Here is an 18862-nt window from a genome sequence, read left to right as displayed (position 1 = left end):
TCAAATGTGTATTAAACACAGCCACACAAAACATTCATTATTCAATCTGACACCAATTTCTGACATCAAACAGTTGGAACCAGAGGTTAAGAAATACAGTCCATCACATAAAGCAAAGTCCTTGGTTTTTCATCAATTAGGACCATAAGCTTTGCTCAGTCTTTGTTGAAAATGAATAGAGAAAACAGTACTTAAATGGCAAGATGATCCACTGCATACTGATATCAATGGTCAGAGAGCTTCGTCCATGTTTGAAGTAAAACGTTGTCATGCAACAGGTAACAGTCAAGTTGTGAATGGAAATCAACTCTTAGCTCCAATCTTCTCAGTTGTTTAAGCCCCCAAGTAATCCATATACATTCAGAACCCAAACCCTCTGTAAACAAAATTCAAAAACAAACAAACAAACTAACCATAGCCATGTGCTATGGACATGAATTTGCTAAACCAAAATAGAAACAATGACAACTATTTACAGATGAGCTTAGAACTCTTAAGTTCCTCAACCAGGGTAAAAAAGCCACAACCACCATGAGGCAAGCCTCTCTTTACAGGTAGAGAACCAACTTCTTACCATTTCTCCTTCTTTGCTTCCTTAAATAGGCCTACCCCTACACCTCAAATAGAGTGCCCCCTAATGCTCAGGTGAGTAATAACAGTAAATCCACTGGAGAAAACTACTGGTTCATATATTAGTAACAGGAAAACTGTTACAAACTGCTGTCTGAAACCGAAGTGTGAATCATGCCCATGAAGTGTGTTGGTCTGTGAGTGAATTGAAGTGAGTATCCTCGTTCTATTATCCCCAAAGTCCAGCTCGCCTCTCCGGGGATGGAGTGCCATGCCTGGAGTTGAGTGGCAATTGGTTTAAGTGCTACAGGCTGCATCTCACACTGAAGTGGGAGAACAGTGCCTGTAACAGCATTGAGGGGAGGAGAAATGCCCTTTTCCTCCAGCTCAGTTCAATGGTGTCAATGCAGGTAGATCAAAAACATTGTTGAATATCAAGTGTCCCCATCTAAACAAGTCAAAAGGCAACAACAGCAAGGAACCCAAACTCCAGACAAAAATGGAGAAAAAAATCCTTGGGAGAAACCAGGCTCAATCAGGGGGCCAGTTCTCCTCTGGCCAACAACGTACAGTGCATGATTATGATTCAGGCAGCATAACAGGTCAGAAGTCAGATTTGGATAGCAACAGTCAAAATATTTAATCCAGTTCCATCTAGAGAAGAGCGTCAAGGCTTCAGTCTTCTTCGGAGCAGCGAGATGATATTCACACTGAAGGAGAATGATTTTGACGAGATCTGGCATTTCTGTGGCCTTTACAGGTAGCCAACCAACCCCACCCATTTTGGTGGGCTGAAATGCCATTTGTCTGTGCACAGCGAACCAGGCTTCAGAGAAAACAAGAGTTTCTCCCCTAAGCACCATCTAAATTTTTATGCAATGTGAGTGATCCATATAGAAAGGGAATTGATTAAGTTGTAGTCAAACACTGTTTGTAAAATGTCTTGAGAACATACTGAATTGTTTTGTATTTTTGAGATTAATTTTAAAAATGACTAATTAATTAAATCAAAGCTACACCACTACAACATAAAACATTCAAGTCGTCTCAATTTTTGATAAACCAATAGGGTATGAGCCAAATGGGTCTTCAAATCTACTATTTGCCTGTAAATAACAGGATCCATGTGTTAGTTTATATGCAATATAGGCTAAGTAAAATAACTGAACGGTGAAGAAACGTCAGCTTTAAAGCTTGAGTAATGAGTCTACTGTCAGCCAATAATTTAATAATTAACTTAAATTAAATTTTTTATTGCTGACAACAGATATAGTATTTCTTGTGAAATGTTTGTTATACATTAAAATAAATCTGATACATTAAACTGATCATTAACATTCTTTAAAAAACAGACATTTCTATTTCTATTAACAGAATCATGGATGACAAATTACGGTTTCCACAAAACTAAGAAGCACAACTATTTTTAGCATTGATAATAATCATAAATATTTCTCGAGCAGCAAATCATCATATTAGAATGATTTCTGAAGGATCATGTGACACTGAAGACTGGAGTAATGATGCCTCACTTCTCTCTGGGACTTTTCCAAAATCCCTGAAAACTGCAGTCGTCAAGCCCCTCCTGAAAAAGAACATTCTGGATAACATCATATTGAACAACTACAGGCCAATCTCAAATCTTCCTTTCATAGGCAAGATCATTGAAAAAGTTGTTTTCAATCAGCTGAACAAGTTCTTAAGCTTGAATGGATACTTTGACAACTTTCAATCTGGTTTCCGACCGCATCACAGCACAGAAACAGCACTCATAAAGATAATAAATGATATTCGCCTTAACACAGATACAGGTAAATTATCAGTGCTGGTTCTGCTCGACCTCAGTGCTGCGTTTGACACTGTCGATCACAACATTCTTCTTGACAGGCTGGAAAACTGGGTTGGGCTTTCTGGGATGGTCCTTAAATGGTTCAGGTCATACTTAGAAGGGAGAGGTTATTATGTGAGTATCGGTGACCATAAGTCTGAGTGGACATCCATGATATGCGGAGTCCCTCAAGGTTCAATTCTTGCACCCCTCCTGTTCAACCTATATATGCTGCCACTGAGCCAAATAATGAGAAAGAACCAAATTGCATATCACAGCTATGCAGATGACACCCAGATTTACCTAGCCCTATCACCTAACGACTACAGCCCCATTGACTCCCTGTGCCAGTGCATTGATGAAATTAAAAATTAGATGTGTCTAAACTTCCTTCAGTTAAACAAAGACAAAACTGAAGTCATTGTGTTTGGAAACAAAGATGAAGTTTTCAAAGTGAACATGTACCTTCACTCTAGGGATCAAACAACTAAAAATCAAGTCAGGAATCTTGGTGTGATTTTGGAGTCAGACCTGAGTTTCAGTAGCCATGTAAAGACAATAACTAAATCAGCATATTATCATCTCAAAAATATTGCAAGAATTAGATGCTTTGTCTCCAGTCAAGACTTAGAGAAACTTGTTCATGCTTTCATCACCAGCCGGGTGGATTATTGTAATGGGCTCCTCACTGGTCTTCCCAAAAAGACCATAAGACAGCTGCAGCTCGTACAGAACGCTGCTGCCAGGATTCTGAGCAGAACCAGAAAACATGAACACATCACACCAGTCCTCAGGTCCTTGCACTGGCTTCCAGTTGCATTTAGAATTGATTTTAAAGTACTGTTACTTGTTTATAAATCACTCAATGGCCTAGGACCTCAATACATTGCAGATATGCTCATAGAATATAAACCTAACAGATCACTCAGATCATCAGGAACAAGTCATTTAGAAATACCAAGGGTTCACTCAAAGCAAGGAGAGTCTGCTTTTAGCTGTTACACCAGCCGCAGCTGGAACCAGCTTCCAGAAGAGATCAGGTGTGCTCCAACAGTAGCCACATTCAAATCCAGACTCAAAACACATCTTTTTATCTATGCATTTGCTGATTGAGCACTGTGCTATGTCCAAACTGTTTGCACTTTATTTTATACGCATTATCTTTTTTTTATTCCTCTTTTTATTTAATTTTTAATGTATTTTATATCTTTTATGTATCATCTTGTTATTCTGACTTTAAATGCATTTTAAATATTGCTGTCTGGTTGAAAGAGCTGGGAGAATTAGGAAGAAAGAATTTGGTTTAGATCCACTCTGATTAGGGTGACCAGATTTCACATGGTGGAATACGGGACGAGTGCGCAATATGACCATGATATAAGAAATTTTATTTCACTATATTATATATATATATATATATATATATATATATATATATATATATATATATATATATATATATATATATATACACTGCCCTCCAAGAGTTTGAAAACACCCCTGGAAAAGTCTGGTTTTGGATGATATCAGCATAAATCCTTATAATTTTTTGGTGCAAATACATTACAGTAACTTGACATTATCCAGCAATAATAATTTTCATGTGTTCATTTCATTTCATTACATAATAATGGCAGTATATACATGTCAAAGTCAGACATGCCCCTTTGCCAGCTGTGATGCCTGGTTACTGATTTAAACTTGGTCCAGGTTTGTAAAAGATTTTTGGGTCAGCACACCTTAATAGCTTCAACAATTGATTGCCAAGTAAGTTTAGAATACAATGAACCAATCAGAACCCAGTTTAGGTCAGATAGCTGCTAATGCTGGATATTTTGATGAATCAAAAATTTAAGTTTTTTTCTATGTATAAACTGTTTATGTAATAATATGTGTTTTTATAATTTGTGTTGTCCCTTACCTGTGCAAAATTATCACAAATTAAAAAGGATTCATGCCAATATTGTCCAAAACCCCACTTTTCTAGGGCGTTTCTAAACTTTTGGAGGGCAGTGTAGATATAAATATTTGTTATATATTGTTATATAAAAAGAAATTTACAAACAAGTTACAAACAATACAACAAATACGACAGAGATTAAACTTGTTTTTTCACATTTGAATATACTGACAAATATTTAATTAGGCTACTGTCCCTTTAAGACCGAATCCATGGATGTAATATAGGCTACTGACACATTTCCTGTTTTTACCCACCTGTTTACGTCCACTTAACCGACTGTATTTACGTGAGATACTCCACACGATGGACATTTTGAAAAACTATGTGTGCATTTGACCATTCAGGCGCGAGGAGAACTGATCGCGCGAAAGAGAGAGAGAGAGTGCGTGAGAGAGAGGCTTCTGGTCTGTGTTATTCAGCGTGATTCCCCCTATCCCTCCTTCACTAATCGATAACGAATTGTGATTGAATGGTAACTTTGTTCTATGACGAATTGATTAGGCTGTTCTTGTGTGACAGAACTCCATCACCCAGTTGAAAGATGAAATACGGGACAAAACATTATTTTTTTCTTAATAAGTCGGGACACTAAAAATAGAGCTGAAATACGGGACTGTCCCGGGAAAAACGGGACGTCTGGTCACCCTAACTCTGATGGACAACAACAACAACAACAAACTCCCTGAGACTTCCTAGCTCTTCCATCCAGATAGCAAAATTCTCTGTTTTTACTGTTATTTCTATTCCTTATGTTCTATTTTTATTATTCTTTTTTATGTAAAGCACTTTGAATTACCATTGTGTATGAAATGTGCTATACAAATAAAATTGCCTTGCCTTGCCTTGAAAATTCAGCTTTGATCACTGGTATAAATTACATCTGAAATTAATTAAATCACATTATATTGCACTAATATAAATTGAACAGTTTTTGAAAATTATTTAGAACAATTTTTTACATAAAATATGTGTTATAAAACATGTTGAACTCAAAAACTGTTAGAAAATCAAAGCCATAAATCTAAACAATTTGTGTTCTAAATTTAAGGTTGATATCTGAAAAAAGGTAAGATTTCATTTGGGCGCAGTACCAACAGTACCAAATTTTTTCCATTAGATGACAGCAAAGCTCCACTGGTAAACGACGGTGGGATTAGTTATTTGCAGTATAATTTCTCTCTCTCAAATATTACATGCACATACACACAATTTTTATTACAATTATTTTAATTAGTTCTATGATTCAACAGAAGCAGAAAACAGGAAAAAGCAATTACCTTTGCTTTATTTGCCAAACCTGAGAAAATGATACAATCTGGTAAAGAATAGCAAAACAGTCTTTGTTAATTTCCTCCTTGACAACAGAATGAAATTAACAAACACTGCATCATATTATAGTTAAACGATGCTTGATAAAAAATTGCAGTTTTATAGGTTTCAATGAGGACAATTTTGACCTTAAGGCCGTAAATGTTACTATTTTGAGTAACTAGAGTTATACAGATTTAGGAAACTAGGAAATGAGGGTGAAATATTACAATTCCAATAAAGATACACACTACACACAAGGGTTAACTCACATATTCCCTTACATTTTCAGATTTGTCTGCATCTCATAGTGTCTTTACACAACAATCTGTAACTCTGTGTCGATAAACTCAATAAAAGATACATATTTACATATTTTACACAATATATGCTATATGAAAAAATGCAAAATAGACACATACCTGCTATGAACTGCAATGCTAAACATACGGAGAGTCACAATTTCTTAATGCTTTCTTGAACATTTGATGTTGTGGTGTAAGATTTGGTTTCAAAAAGCTTTGAAGAGTAAACAGTGCAGTATATTTACTTATTTATTTTATTCACCATTTTTTAAATTAAATTAAAAAAATACAAAATTCAGTATGTTCTCGGGACATTTAACAATGTTTAAAGCATGCAAGAACTACATAAAATAAATAAAATGAAATGAAAATGAAAGGGCAACACAAACATCTTCTCCCGGTGATTAAATTACGTGTTGCTTTGAATGAGATAGAGGAGAGGGGGGGTGTATTTTCTGTATATGATGATGTTTCTGATAACTGTTCTGTATCTTGTAACACTGGTTTATCTACAGGCGAGCGCAGCACCATGAGTTACAGTTATGACAAAAAGTAAACACAAGAAACACAGAAGAGATTAAGACGCGAGAGAGAGACAGCACATTCACTGCGTTCAGCACACGCCCTTGAGAACAGTGTTTAATACTGTGTTATCAGGTAAGAATTATGTATGCATTATCCTATAAAACTGCTTCAAAGATAACATTAACCCATTTTGACTGGATAGTCTTGAGAAACGGTTGCTTTGCTGCTTATAATGTTCATTCATTAGACATTAAACCGGTAAAACAAGAAGAATTAACCCTTTGGGGCCTGAGGTGTTTTCTGGTCCCTGGAGGTGTTTGACATTCCCTGACATTTGTGCTTATTTCTGTTTCTTATAACATTTTCATGGCTAAAGCCCATACTGAATATTTGTTCACAAGACTTATGTTGTAGCCTAGAATTTTTGCCATGCCTAATTCTGTTTGTGTTCATGCTCACTGTCATGGTTTCTGTTGTCATGTAATTCCCTTACTCCTCATGTGATCTTGCCATGTGCTCCCCTTGTGAATGTGTCATTGGTTTTTGTGATCGGTCATTGTCTTGTTTGTTCACAGGTGTTCCTTGTTTTGTCATTAGTCTCTCTGTATAAATAACCCTCATGTTTCATTGTTCTCTTGTCTAGCTTTGATCATTGTACCGCTGTTGGTGAGTCTTATGTTCAAGTTAATGTTTACATTTATTTCCATGCCATGTTCAAGTTTAGTTCTTTAAGTTTATGTTTAGTTTATGTTCTGTTCACGTCAATAAAAATCTTTCCTCTACTAGATATGTTAAACAGACATGTTTTGTGTCAGAAGGTTGTATTCGGGGAGGGCATGAATGATCATGACAGTGACCGTCCCCTAATGGCCCTATCAGGTGGGACCAGTGGCATGAACGGAGGGGAGGGGCAGGGGGGCTTGAGCGAAAGTGAAAGTGCCCTTTGCGGTTGCATTGCAGTGCCCCCGCGTTCCCATTTCGATTTCTACCGTGGGAGAACAATGCCCCCTGCATGGAGAACTTCTTGAGACACCAGCAGCTTCAAATCCTGTTTGCTGCTCAACACTGGCAATACAATTAATTTTTTTGACAGGAACTTTCCTCAATAAGCCTTTATCTGATCGAGTTCTGCTGTGCTCTAAATCACTCACAAATCTTATGATAATTTGATAATCTCCATACAGTTGTCACACAATATTAGTTGTTTTCATGCCTTTTGCACAACATTGGACCATGGTTTTCATCTTCAGAAAGATCTTTGAGGACTGACATGACATGAGACATGAGAACTGTGATTTGCTTAATAATGTGGAACAACCTCTAAGAAGGGTTTCCATAGATCTGGCAAATTATTTTGTCTGAGATTGATACCAGTTATCTAAAAAGACATGGATAAATAAACAAACAAACATTTTCTTAGAAAAACTAAAATTTGAATGTTTATTGTACTGAAATCTTACTGATATGTCACTTGCATAATAATTTGGAATGTGGTGTAAATTGGCCAAATCCTCCTCTTCTAGCTGGTCCTTGCCATGTCTGCTGGTCAAGAAATCTGACGGTACTATAGAAAACTAAATTCGAAAGACTCCTTTCCTCTACCAAGAATGTGTTGACCAGGTTGGTGCCATGAAGTTCGTAACTAAACTGGATTTATTAAAGGGCTATTGGCAGATTCTGTTGACCGAGTGTGTGTGCTTTTATAACACCAGATGGGTTATTCTCTTACCGGGTTATGAGCTTCGGCCTTCGAAATGCACCCGCAACGTTTCAAAGATTAATGAACAAAATAGTCGCTGGATTAGAGGGCGTGACTGTTTACTTGGATGATACAAACGTGGTAACTGAAACTTGGCCAGAACATATTAAAAACGCTTGTGTCTACTCCTCGTTCGCCTCGCTCAATCTAATCTCACGTTAAATCTGGCTAAATGACCATTATGTACCTGGGTAAGGTGGTGGGGCGAGGACAAGTGCGTCCAGTGTTGAGAAAAAGTAAGGGCAATAGATGAGTATCCCGTTCCTGCCACTAAGAAAGATTTGATGCGCTTTCTGGGTCTAGGAGGGTTTTACCGCTGTTTTTGCAGAAACTTCACAGTTGTTGACCCTCTAACCGACCTGCTTAAGGTTAGAAAAGGTCAAACCATTTGTTTGGCCCGATACAGTTAAAACGCAGCTAACTTCGGCACCCGTCCCGATGGCACCTCAGCTAGAAAAAAACATTTAAAATCCAGGTAGATGCCGGCAAAGAGGGGGCAGGTGCAGTGCTAGTCCAAGAGGACGATGCGGGAATTGAGCGCGCTGTTCGTTTTTTCTCACGAAAATTCAACAGTTATCAGTTAGGTACTTGCTTTAATCTGGACTCTCCAACACTTTGAGGTGTACGTAGGTGGAAATAGTTCACGTGTAATAGTTTACAGCGACCATAACCCATTTCCTTAAAAACCCAAACCACCGGCTCATGCGTTGGTGCCTATTCCTTCAGCCTTATCATTTAGATATTCAGCACCTTAAAGGCTCTGAAAACATAGTGGCTGATGCGTTGTCTATGGTGCTGGTATAGAAAATATTATGTAAAGGTTTGGACTGTGAGCCCTCAGGTTTGAGTTTCTTATTCCAACTACACCCCATGTTACCCTACTGAAGGAGTCTTTAAATATAGAGGTCTTTGTTATTATGTTAGGCTAGTGTTATTAAACTCGATCATAGGCTATGTGCGCTCCGTGTCTATATCATAATAACAGTCGTATTTTTCATGTGTTCGTATTCAAACTCCAGTTCTGACCGCATCGCGAGCAAGATACAAACACCACATGTGCTGCTGTGCTGAGGGAAACAGCCTACGGCTCGCGTGTTTGAACGCAGCTAGAGCAGCAGAGGTGAATGAGCTGCACTTTTGTGACATTTAAATTCTCTGCTGTAATGCGATCTCACGCGAACATATTTTACATTTGTGCTGGTAGATCACAGCAAAACAATCCACATGCACACAAACCTCTGCTCTGGTCGCGTCGCAGGAAAACGCATTTTTGTGTTGTAGCACTGATGAAACGAACACCAACGACAAGAGACCGAGGCGAGAGAAGTGATACTTCTTCATGCATAATACCGCAGTTATAATCTTATGCATACTACAGCGCAGTGATTGGATTAAATGAGCTTTATGTCATGAATATATGTCGAGAATCACTCAAAACGGTTTATATCAGCATGTTCGACCATGCCTATACTTGGGCCGAAAGTATTGTTCACTTATGAGTAACATTAATGAGTACCTTTAGTGTTTTCAATGATGTGCAGCCTATACATGTCTGTTTCCAGCTCAAAAAAAGTGTTTTGGGGTTTCATGACCCTTTAAACTATAATCTAGAAGATGTCTTGAGTTTTTGCATTGTATTGCTTGATTATAGTAAACTTTCCTACCAGTGAGTGACGTTTACTGTATTATGTACCTGCCCTAACCTTTGATGTTAATTTTTTTATGTATTCTTTACAGAAATCAGTGAAGATTTGACAAGATCTACGCCAAAATGCAATTCCTTAACCTATTGTGGCTTGTGGCCATCTGCGTGATAGCGTGTTTCTTCTTTGATAGAATATCATTTATTAGGTAAGGAATATTAAGAAGTGAGGAAATTTCACAAATGGACTTATTGCACAGGTGGAAACCTATCATGGCACCACGCTTGAATTCACTGAGCTTCTGCGACTCAATCTTTCACAAATGTTTGTAGAAGCAGTCTGCTGTTACGTGCTGGTGTTGTAGAGACGAGGCGGACTTCCACAGTGAATGGGTATTTATTAGTAAAACGAGGAGACAACATCAAACACTTCAATATAACATTTAAGAACAGACAAGGAGTGAAGGGAGTGAGTCCATATATAAAGGGAGTGCTGATGAGGGAGTCCAGGTGATGATGATCAGTGATGATGGGGAGGGAAGTGAGAACAGGAGGAGTTCAGGAAGACAAGGGATCTGTGACATCTGCATGCCTAGGTGCTTGATTTTTATACACCTGTGGCCATGGAGTGATTAGATCACAATGATTTGGAGGCGTCTCCCAATACTTTTGGCAATATAGTGTATATACCTACATGTGTACATGCTCAGCTTTAGGTCATTTCTCTCTTATACTTTATAATAAACATTATTACAGTGTACTTATACTGTTTTCTTTTTTCATCAGTGTTAGAGTGAGTTTGCTGAAGAGGATGAGAAGGAGGAAAGTGTTGGGACAGTGGTTGGAATAGACCTCGGGACAACCTACTCCTGGTGAGAATGAGTTAGATTTCATAACCAGGGTCATTAAAATTGATAATTGTTTTATTGATAATTTATTACATTTATTTTTTACATGCATATATGCTCAGCTTTAGATCATTTCTCCCTTATACTTCATAATAAACACTATTACTGTGCATTTGTACGGTTTTCTTTTTTCATCAGTGTTGAAGTGTTCAAGAACGGTCGTGTCGAGATCATCGCCAATGACCAGGGAAATCGCATCACTCCATCATATGTGGCCTTCACTGCTGAAGGAGAGCGTCTCATTGGAGACGCTGCGAAGAACCAGCTAACCTTCAACCCTGAGAACACCGTCTTTAATGTCAAGCGGTTGATCAGCCGCACGTGGGACGACGACTCCATGCAGCAGGACATTAAATACTTTCCCTTTAAGGTACACCCGTCTGTGAACCTGTATTGTGCCAGAGCTCTGGATCTGTTTGTCTTCGATGGGGAATGATAAACACTTGCTTTGTCTCTTCCAGGTTATTGAGAAGAAGAACAAGCCTCTCATCCAGTTGGATATTGGAGCAGGTCAACTGAAGACTTTTGCCCCTGAGGAAATCTCTGCAATGGTTCTGACTAAGATGAAGGAAACTGCAGAGGCTTACCTGGGACACAAGGTAAAGTTTTGGTTTCAACACACAGGAAACATTGAGGCCAACAGCTGCTGTCAGTGAAACTCCATCTAATTCAGTTCTGCTCTTTTTAAAGGTCACACATGCTGTGGTCACTGTGCCCGCTTATTTCAACGACGCCCAGCGCCAGGCCACCAAAGATGCAGCAACCATCGCTGGTCTGAACGTCATGAGTATCATCAACGAGCCGTAAGAACCTTGTTATGCCTGCTTTGTTGTAAAACAGATCGTTTTCTTTAGTGCAGAATTAGAAATTTTGCATTGACAGTGAGCTGAAATATTTTTTTTTTTTAAATATATTTGAATTTTATTGTAAGTTTAGTCATTTTTGTTTTGTCACTTCTTTTTTATTTTATTTTTTAAAATATGTATATAATTTTTAATTAATTTTTAGTTTTATTTACCTAGCGAAATAAAATATGTTTATGGTTTTTTAATATATATTTTAATTGGTTAAGTTTAATAATTTTGTTTTGTCACAATTATTTTTTAATATGTATATAGCTATTATTCATTAGTTTGAGTTATTAGAGTACTTCAAGTTAGACAGATATTAAATATTAAAAATACAAATATACAGGTGCTGGTCATATAATTAGAATGTCATCAAAAAGTTGATTTATTTCACTACTTCCATTCAAAAAGTGAAACTTGTATATTATATTCATTAATTACACACAGACTGATATATTTCAAATGTTTATTTCTTTTAATTTTGATGATTATAACTGACAACTAAGGAAAATCCCTAATTCAGTATCTCAGAAAATTTGAATATTATGAAAAGTTTCAATATTGAAGACACCTGGTGCCACACTCTAATCAGCTAATTAACTCAAAACACCTGCAAAGGCCTTTAAATGGTCTCTCAGTCTAGTTCTGTAGGCTACACAATCATGGGGAAGACTGATGACTTGACAGTTGTCCAAAAGACGACCATTGACACCTTGCACAAGGAGGGCAAGACACAAAAGGTCATTGCAAAAGAGGCTGGCTGTTCACAGAGCTCTGTGTCCAAGCACATTAATAGAAAGGTGAAGGGAAGGAAAAGATGTAGTAGAAAAAAGTGTACAAGCAATAGGGATAACCGCACCCTGGAGAGGATTGTGAAACAAATTCAAAAATGTGGGGGAGATTCACAAAGAGTGGACTGCAGCTGGAGTCAGTGCTTCAAGAACCACCACGCACAGATGTATGCAAGACATGGGTTTCAGCTGTCGCATTCCTTGTGTCAAGCCACTCTTGAACAACAGACAGCGTCAGAAGCGTCTAAAGACAAAAAGGACTGGACTGCTGCTGAGTGGTCCAAAGTTATGTTCTCTGATGAAAGTAAATTTTGCATTTCCTTTGGAAATCAGGGTCCCAGAGTCTGGAGGAAGAGAGGAGAGGCACACAATCCACATTGCTTGAGGTCCATTGTAAAGTTTCCACAGTCAGTGATGGTTTGGGGTGCCATGTCATCTGCTGGTGTTGGTCCACTGTGTTTTCTGAGGTCCAATGTCAACGCAGCCGTATACCAGGAAGTTTTAGAGCACTTCATGCTTTCTGCTGCTGACCAACTTTATGGAGATACAGATTTCATTTTCCAACAGGACTTGGCACCTGCACACAGTGCCAAAGCTACCAGTACCTGGTTTAAGGACCATGGTATCCTTCTTAATTGGCCAGCAAACTCGCCTGACCTTAACCCCATAGAAAATCTATGGGGTATTGTGAAGAGGAAGATGCAATATGCCAGACCCAACAATGCAGAAGAGTTGAAGGCCACTATCAGAGCAACCTGGGCTCTCATAACACCTGAGCAGTGCCACAGACTGATCGACTCCATGCCACGCCGCATTGCTGCAGTAATTCAGGCAAAAGGAGCCCCAACTAAGTACTGAGTGCTGTACATGCTCATACTTTTCATGTTCATACTTTTCAGTTGGCCAAGATTTCTAAAAATCCTTTCTTTGTATTGGTCTTAAGTAATATTCTAATTTTCTGAGATACTGAATTTGGGATTTTCCTTAATTGTCAGTTATAATCATCAAAATTAAAAGAAATAAACATTTGAAATGTATCAGTCTGTGTGTAATGAATGAATATAATATACAAGTTTCACTTTTTGAATGGAATTAGTGAAATAAATCAACTTTTTGATGATATTCTAATTATATGACCAGCACATGTAGTTAAAAATGTATTCAATTTCAAATAACAAATGTTTTGTAGTTCTCATTAATGATTGTAACCCTGATGGACGTCTCGTTGCTCTTCACAGAACTGCTGCCGCCATTGCTTATGGTCTGAGCAAGGAGGACAGTGAGAAGAACATCCTGGTGATCGATCTGGGCGGTGGCACCTTCGACGTGTCCCTGTTGAACATCAACAACGGTTTGTTTGAGGTGGTGGCTACTAATGGAGACACTCACCTGGGCGGGATAGATTTCGACCAGCGCGTCATGGAGCACTTCATCGAGCTGTACAAGAAGAAAACCGGAAAGGACGTGCGCAAGGACAACCGTGCCGTGCAGAAGCTGCGCCGAGAGGTGGAGAAGGCCAAGAGAGCGCTGTCCACCCAGCACCAGGCCCGCATCGAGATTGAGTCCTTCTTTGAGGGCGAAGACTTCTCTGAAACTCTGACCCGCGCCAAGTTTGAGAAGCTCAACATGGTGAGAGCAGACACATCTGTAGCATTAAAAGAAACTGTAAAAAACAAAAAAAACAAAAACATATTCATTAATAGAAATAAAACTTAAATAAGCCTAATCTTTCTCATTTAATATTGTTTAATTAAATTAACATTAATATTATTTATTTTAACTTCCTTCAGTCTCGTTGACTCAAATGTACGTCATTGCTTACGTTCCATGAGTGCCCACTACTGGCAGAACCCTTGTAATGGGCTGAACTGGAACGTCCTGAGCCCTTGATCACTTGGAATCTGCTATGGAGTTGATTTATTATTTACATGTTTTTCCCCTTACGAAACTGTTTAATGCAGCATTCTATATGTATATAGGTGTGTTTGGGTTGTTTTAGAGATTTTAAAAAAATTATTATTATATCATAGAGTTGTTTGTGGTGGGGTAAATCAAACACGATATGCAGTGACGTCACAATCGTGTTGCATTGTGGTATAGGGAGCTGCCTGAAGTATATATATGAAGTAGACTCAAAATCGATTAGACTCAAAAAACTCAGTCAAAATCGAGGGAGTGAGGGTCTGTCCATATAAGCTTCCCTCATCCACTTCACGAAGTGAACCTTGAATCCAAAGAAGGTTTTGGTGGCCCAACATGCAACGAGACGTTTTTGTTGCTGCCTATGCTTTGTGTGCCCAGAACAAGGAACCCAGAACCCACCCTCATGGTCTACTGCACTCACTACCCATCCCTACACACCCCTGGTCACACACTTGTCCAGAGGTGTCGACAGGCATGGCGGAGAGCATGACTAGCTTCCTTTTTTTTTGTACTATTGCACTTGGACTCCTCAGTAAAACACTTTTTGTTGAGTCATCTAAGCCTGCATGTTATTCTTCTGCCCTTGGGTCCATCTGTTATTTATCATCCACCATAGCTCAGTGGTAAAGAGGCAGTTCAGTTGACTAGAAGACTTGAGTTCGATTCCAGCCTCAGACATCCATCACAGATGCAGACATATAGGTCTTGTTAAATAGTTGCTTGGGTACTTGGTTGGGTTGCTAGGGAGTGGCTTGGCAGCTGTCAATAATGATACTCCAAAGGCTGCTTGCCAGTATGAATGATATAAACCAACCCCCATATCGCTATGACATACAGATGTGAAGATATTCTTCTTTGGGTTTTGTTTGCTAAGGTCCTCAACATTGGTTGCTAGGGTATGGCTCGATAGCTTCGCAATGATCCTGAGAGACTGAGCCAGCCCACATGTCTCTATGACACTGTGCTGCAAAGATATCCTACTGAGTCTTTTATAATGGCAGTCAGTGGGATCAGTTGTTAGGGTGCTATAAATGGTTCCTAGGGCGTAGCTAGACAGTTTCCATGGTGATGTGTAAAGACTACTTGCCAGTCTGAGTTAAAAGAGGCCACCAACTTGTCTCTACAATATACTCATTCACAGATATGAATCTCACCTTTTTCAATGGAAGTCAATGGGGTAGTTGCTAGGGTGCTGTGACTGGTTTCTAGGGCGTGGCTATGAAATTGAAATGTCATCATTTATTGGCTACTCACTAAGCTGAGTGAAATGAGACCACCCCCAAGTCTCTACAACATTCTGATGTGGAGACATGATGTCACATATTTCGTCCCAATGTTAATTGGCCCCCCCAGGCAAACATCCTACACTCGATCGCTTATAAAAGTAATAGCACACCTCTCCTCAATAAGCCACATGATTTGACACCTCATTCATGGGTCTATGACAAGCGCTGTGGGAGGAGTAGCGCACCGAAATTTTGTGTGGAATAATAATAAGTATGCAAGAGAACAATAGTAATGCTTTGCCTTTGGCAAGCACCACTAATAATAAGTTTAAATTGTAGAACAAAATGTTGTCTTTCTCAAGCTAGTTTTTGTCGTCTAACTGCATGAACTGAACCATAATGTCTGTACAGTATGGTTCAGGACGAATATATGTACCGCTACCCCCCTAATAAATACATGATATTTTGTCAATAATACTAAAATTTTTGCGTTTCCCTTCGCAGGATTTGTTCAACTCCACCATGAAACTAGTGCAGAAGGTTCTGGAAGATGCTGACCTGAAGAGGTCTGACATCGTTGAGATCGTCTTGGTCGGCGGCTCCACTCGAATCCCCAAGATCCAGCAGCTGGTAAAAGAGTTCTTCAATGGCAAAGAGATTTCTGGAGGAATCAACCCCATAGAGGCTGTGGCTTACGGAGCCGCCGTTCATGCCGGAGTTCTGTCCGGAGAAGAGGACACCGGTGAGACATCCACATCCAGAAGCTCTGATTTAAGGACAATTAATCAATTACCACTTAAGTTTCCAACGACTATGTATAAAACCAGAGCAGACCACACATTACCAAGAATGTAGGTCTGCATAAACAACAGAAACAAATGTTGATGCGTGACCAGTCCACTTCATCGCAAAACATATCCCCAAAAGGCCCACTGAGCCAGAAACGTTATGATTGAACCTGCTCTCCATTACCCAACCACCCCCCATTAGATCATTATTACTTACCAGTCAGCGGACAAGAGGCAAGATTCCAAAAAGAAATTAACAGGTGTCCATGGCTTCTCTTCAGGGCAATCTCTATATCACAACCTTTTAGTGAAGGGATCCACTCAGATATCAATATTGATCTCAATATTGACTAAAATAATCTTGATTATGATTTTTTTTGTGAGATGATTAATAACCTGTTGATCAGGTGACCTGGTGCTTCTGGACGTGTGCCCTTTGACCCTGGGCATTGAGACAGTCGGAGGAGTGATGACCAAGCTTGTTCCCAGGAACACAGTCGTGCCCACCAAGAAATCCCAGATCTTCTCCACTGCTTCTGACAACTAGCCGGCCGTGACCATCCAAGTTTATGAAGGTAACCCAATGATTTCAGCTTTAAAACTGACTGTATCTTATTGAATTACACTTGAAAGTAGCTGACATTGTGGAAAATCACGAACATACTGTATATACGTTTTGCTACACTTTAGGCCTTTCAATCTTCTGAATAGAATCAGTTCTGGTTTCACTCTATTTCTGCCTGTTCCCAGGTGAGCGTCCCCTGACCAAGGATAACCTCCTTCTGGGAACCTTTGACCTGACCGGCATTCGTCCTACACTAAGCGGAGTCCCTCAGATCGAGGTCACCTTTCAGATCAATGAGAACGGCATCCTCCGTGTCACCGCTGAGGACAAAGGCACGAGAAACAAGAACAAGATCACCATCACCAACGCCCATAACCGCCTGACACCCGAAGACCTAGAGCGCATGGTGATCGAGGCCGAGAAGCTGAAGGAGCGCATCGACACCCACAACGAGCTGGAGAGCTACACCTACTCTCTGAAGAACCAGATCGGTGGCAATCTGTCGTCTGAAGATAAAGAAGCCATCGAGAAGGCGGTCGAGGAGAAGATCGAGTGGTTGGAGTCTCATCAGGAAGCAGAACTCGAAGACTTCCAGGCCAAGAAGAAGGAGCTGGAGGAGGTCGTGCAGCCCATCGTGAGCAAGCTGTACGGCAGCGCGGGTGGCCCGCCACCAGAAGAGGGCGACAAACAGGGCGAAAATGACGAGTTGTAGATCGTCCAGCGACTCTGTTCAGTTGTGTCAATGCCCTCGCCTCTAGAAGTGGCACTGGTGTACATATTGAACAGTTTTGTATGAACTGGGTGAGTGTAAAGCCACGAATCTCTTCGGGAAAGACTTGTGGGGTGCTTTAAAGAATTGCATTTGTTTTCTTATTTCTTCTTCACTCCGGTGGAGATTTAGTCAGCCTGTTTTTGAGGCTCGATTTTGCTATTCTCAGGCAGTTCTTGGAGGGAGGGAGTTCAGGGGTTCTGGGTAAATTTTTATGTGACATCCAAAAAGTAATTTATTAAATTCAACAATTAAACAATAAACATTTGTTATAAAATTACCATGCAAGAGTATGTGTTTGAGTCAAGTTGACAATGCAGATTGTTTCAAAGCAGCTTTTCAGTGATAACAGGAACATAAATTTGGCTGTACAGCAGCTCTAGATGAAAATAGAGTCATTGTCCAGCTTGAGTAAGTTCAGTATTTATTCATATTGTATCTATACAGTAGTTCTGGAGAAAACAGTGAGGTCATCGTCCAGCTCAGTTCAGTTACACACATACAATGGTGTCAATGCAGGCAGATCAGTAATAATGTTGAATATCAAGTGTCCCCGACTAAGCAAGACAGGGGCGACAGTGGCAAGGAACCCAAAGGTGACGGAATGGAGAAAAAAACCTTATCAGACACCAGACTCAGTCGGGGGGCCAGTTCAGTGAAGATGTATTACAATCATGACTACGGTAACCTCGGGATAAACGGGATAAAGAAAGACTAATATTAGTGTATGCCATTCTTCTTCTGATGTAACGAGTACATCTGGTGTTATAAGAAGTGTTCTCAGTTCTGGCTGACCTAATTTATGCAGCCTAACAATCATTTAACTGATTTGAAAACATAAATTGATAATGTGTTATCTGTATGCCAGGTTAAAGAGAAGTGTTTTTACTCTAGATTTAAACTAAAAGAGTGTCTCTGCTTCCCGAACAATGCTAGAAGATTGTTCCAAAGTTTAGGTGCTAAATAGGAAAAGGATCTTTTCTTGATTTGGATATTCTAGCTTTTATCAACTGGCCAGAATTGTGAGATCGCAATAAATGTGAAGGACTATAATGCGTTAAAGGGATAGTTCACCCAAAAATGAAAATTTGATGTTTATCTGCTTACCCCCAGTGCATCCAAGATGTAGGTGACATTTTTTCTT

The 18862-nt window shown here is 39.4% G+C and overlaps 1 pseudogene; it reads left to right on the top strand.

Moving 5' to 3' along the window:
* Positions 1-637: 637 nt before the first annotated feature.
* On the top strand, positions 638-17661 carry LOC137035032 (endoplasmic reticulum chaperone BiP-like; annotated as a pseudogene).
* The last annotated feature ends 1201 nt before the right edge of the window (positions 17662-18862 follow it).

The sequence above is a fragment of the Chanodichthys erythropterus genome, chromosome 13, assembly GCF_024489055.1.
Source record: "Chanodichthys erythropterus isolate Z2021 chromosome 13, ASM2448905v1, whole genome shotgun sequence".
In the NCBI taxonomy this organism is placed as follows: domain Eukaryota; kingdom Metazoa; phylum Chordata; class Actinopteri; order Cypriniformes; family Xenocyprididae; genus Chanodichthys; species Chanodichthys erythropterus.
The sequence above is the reverse complement of the archived record's forward strand: the minus strand, read 5'-3'. Positions and strand labels throughout refer to the sequence as shown.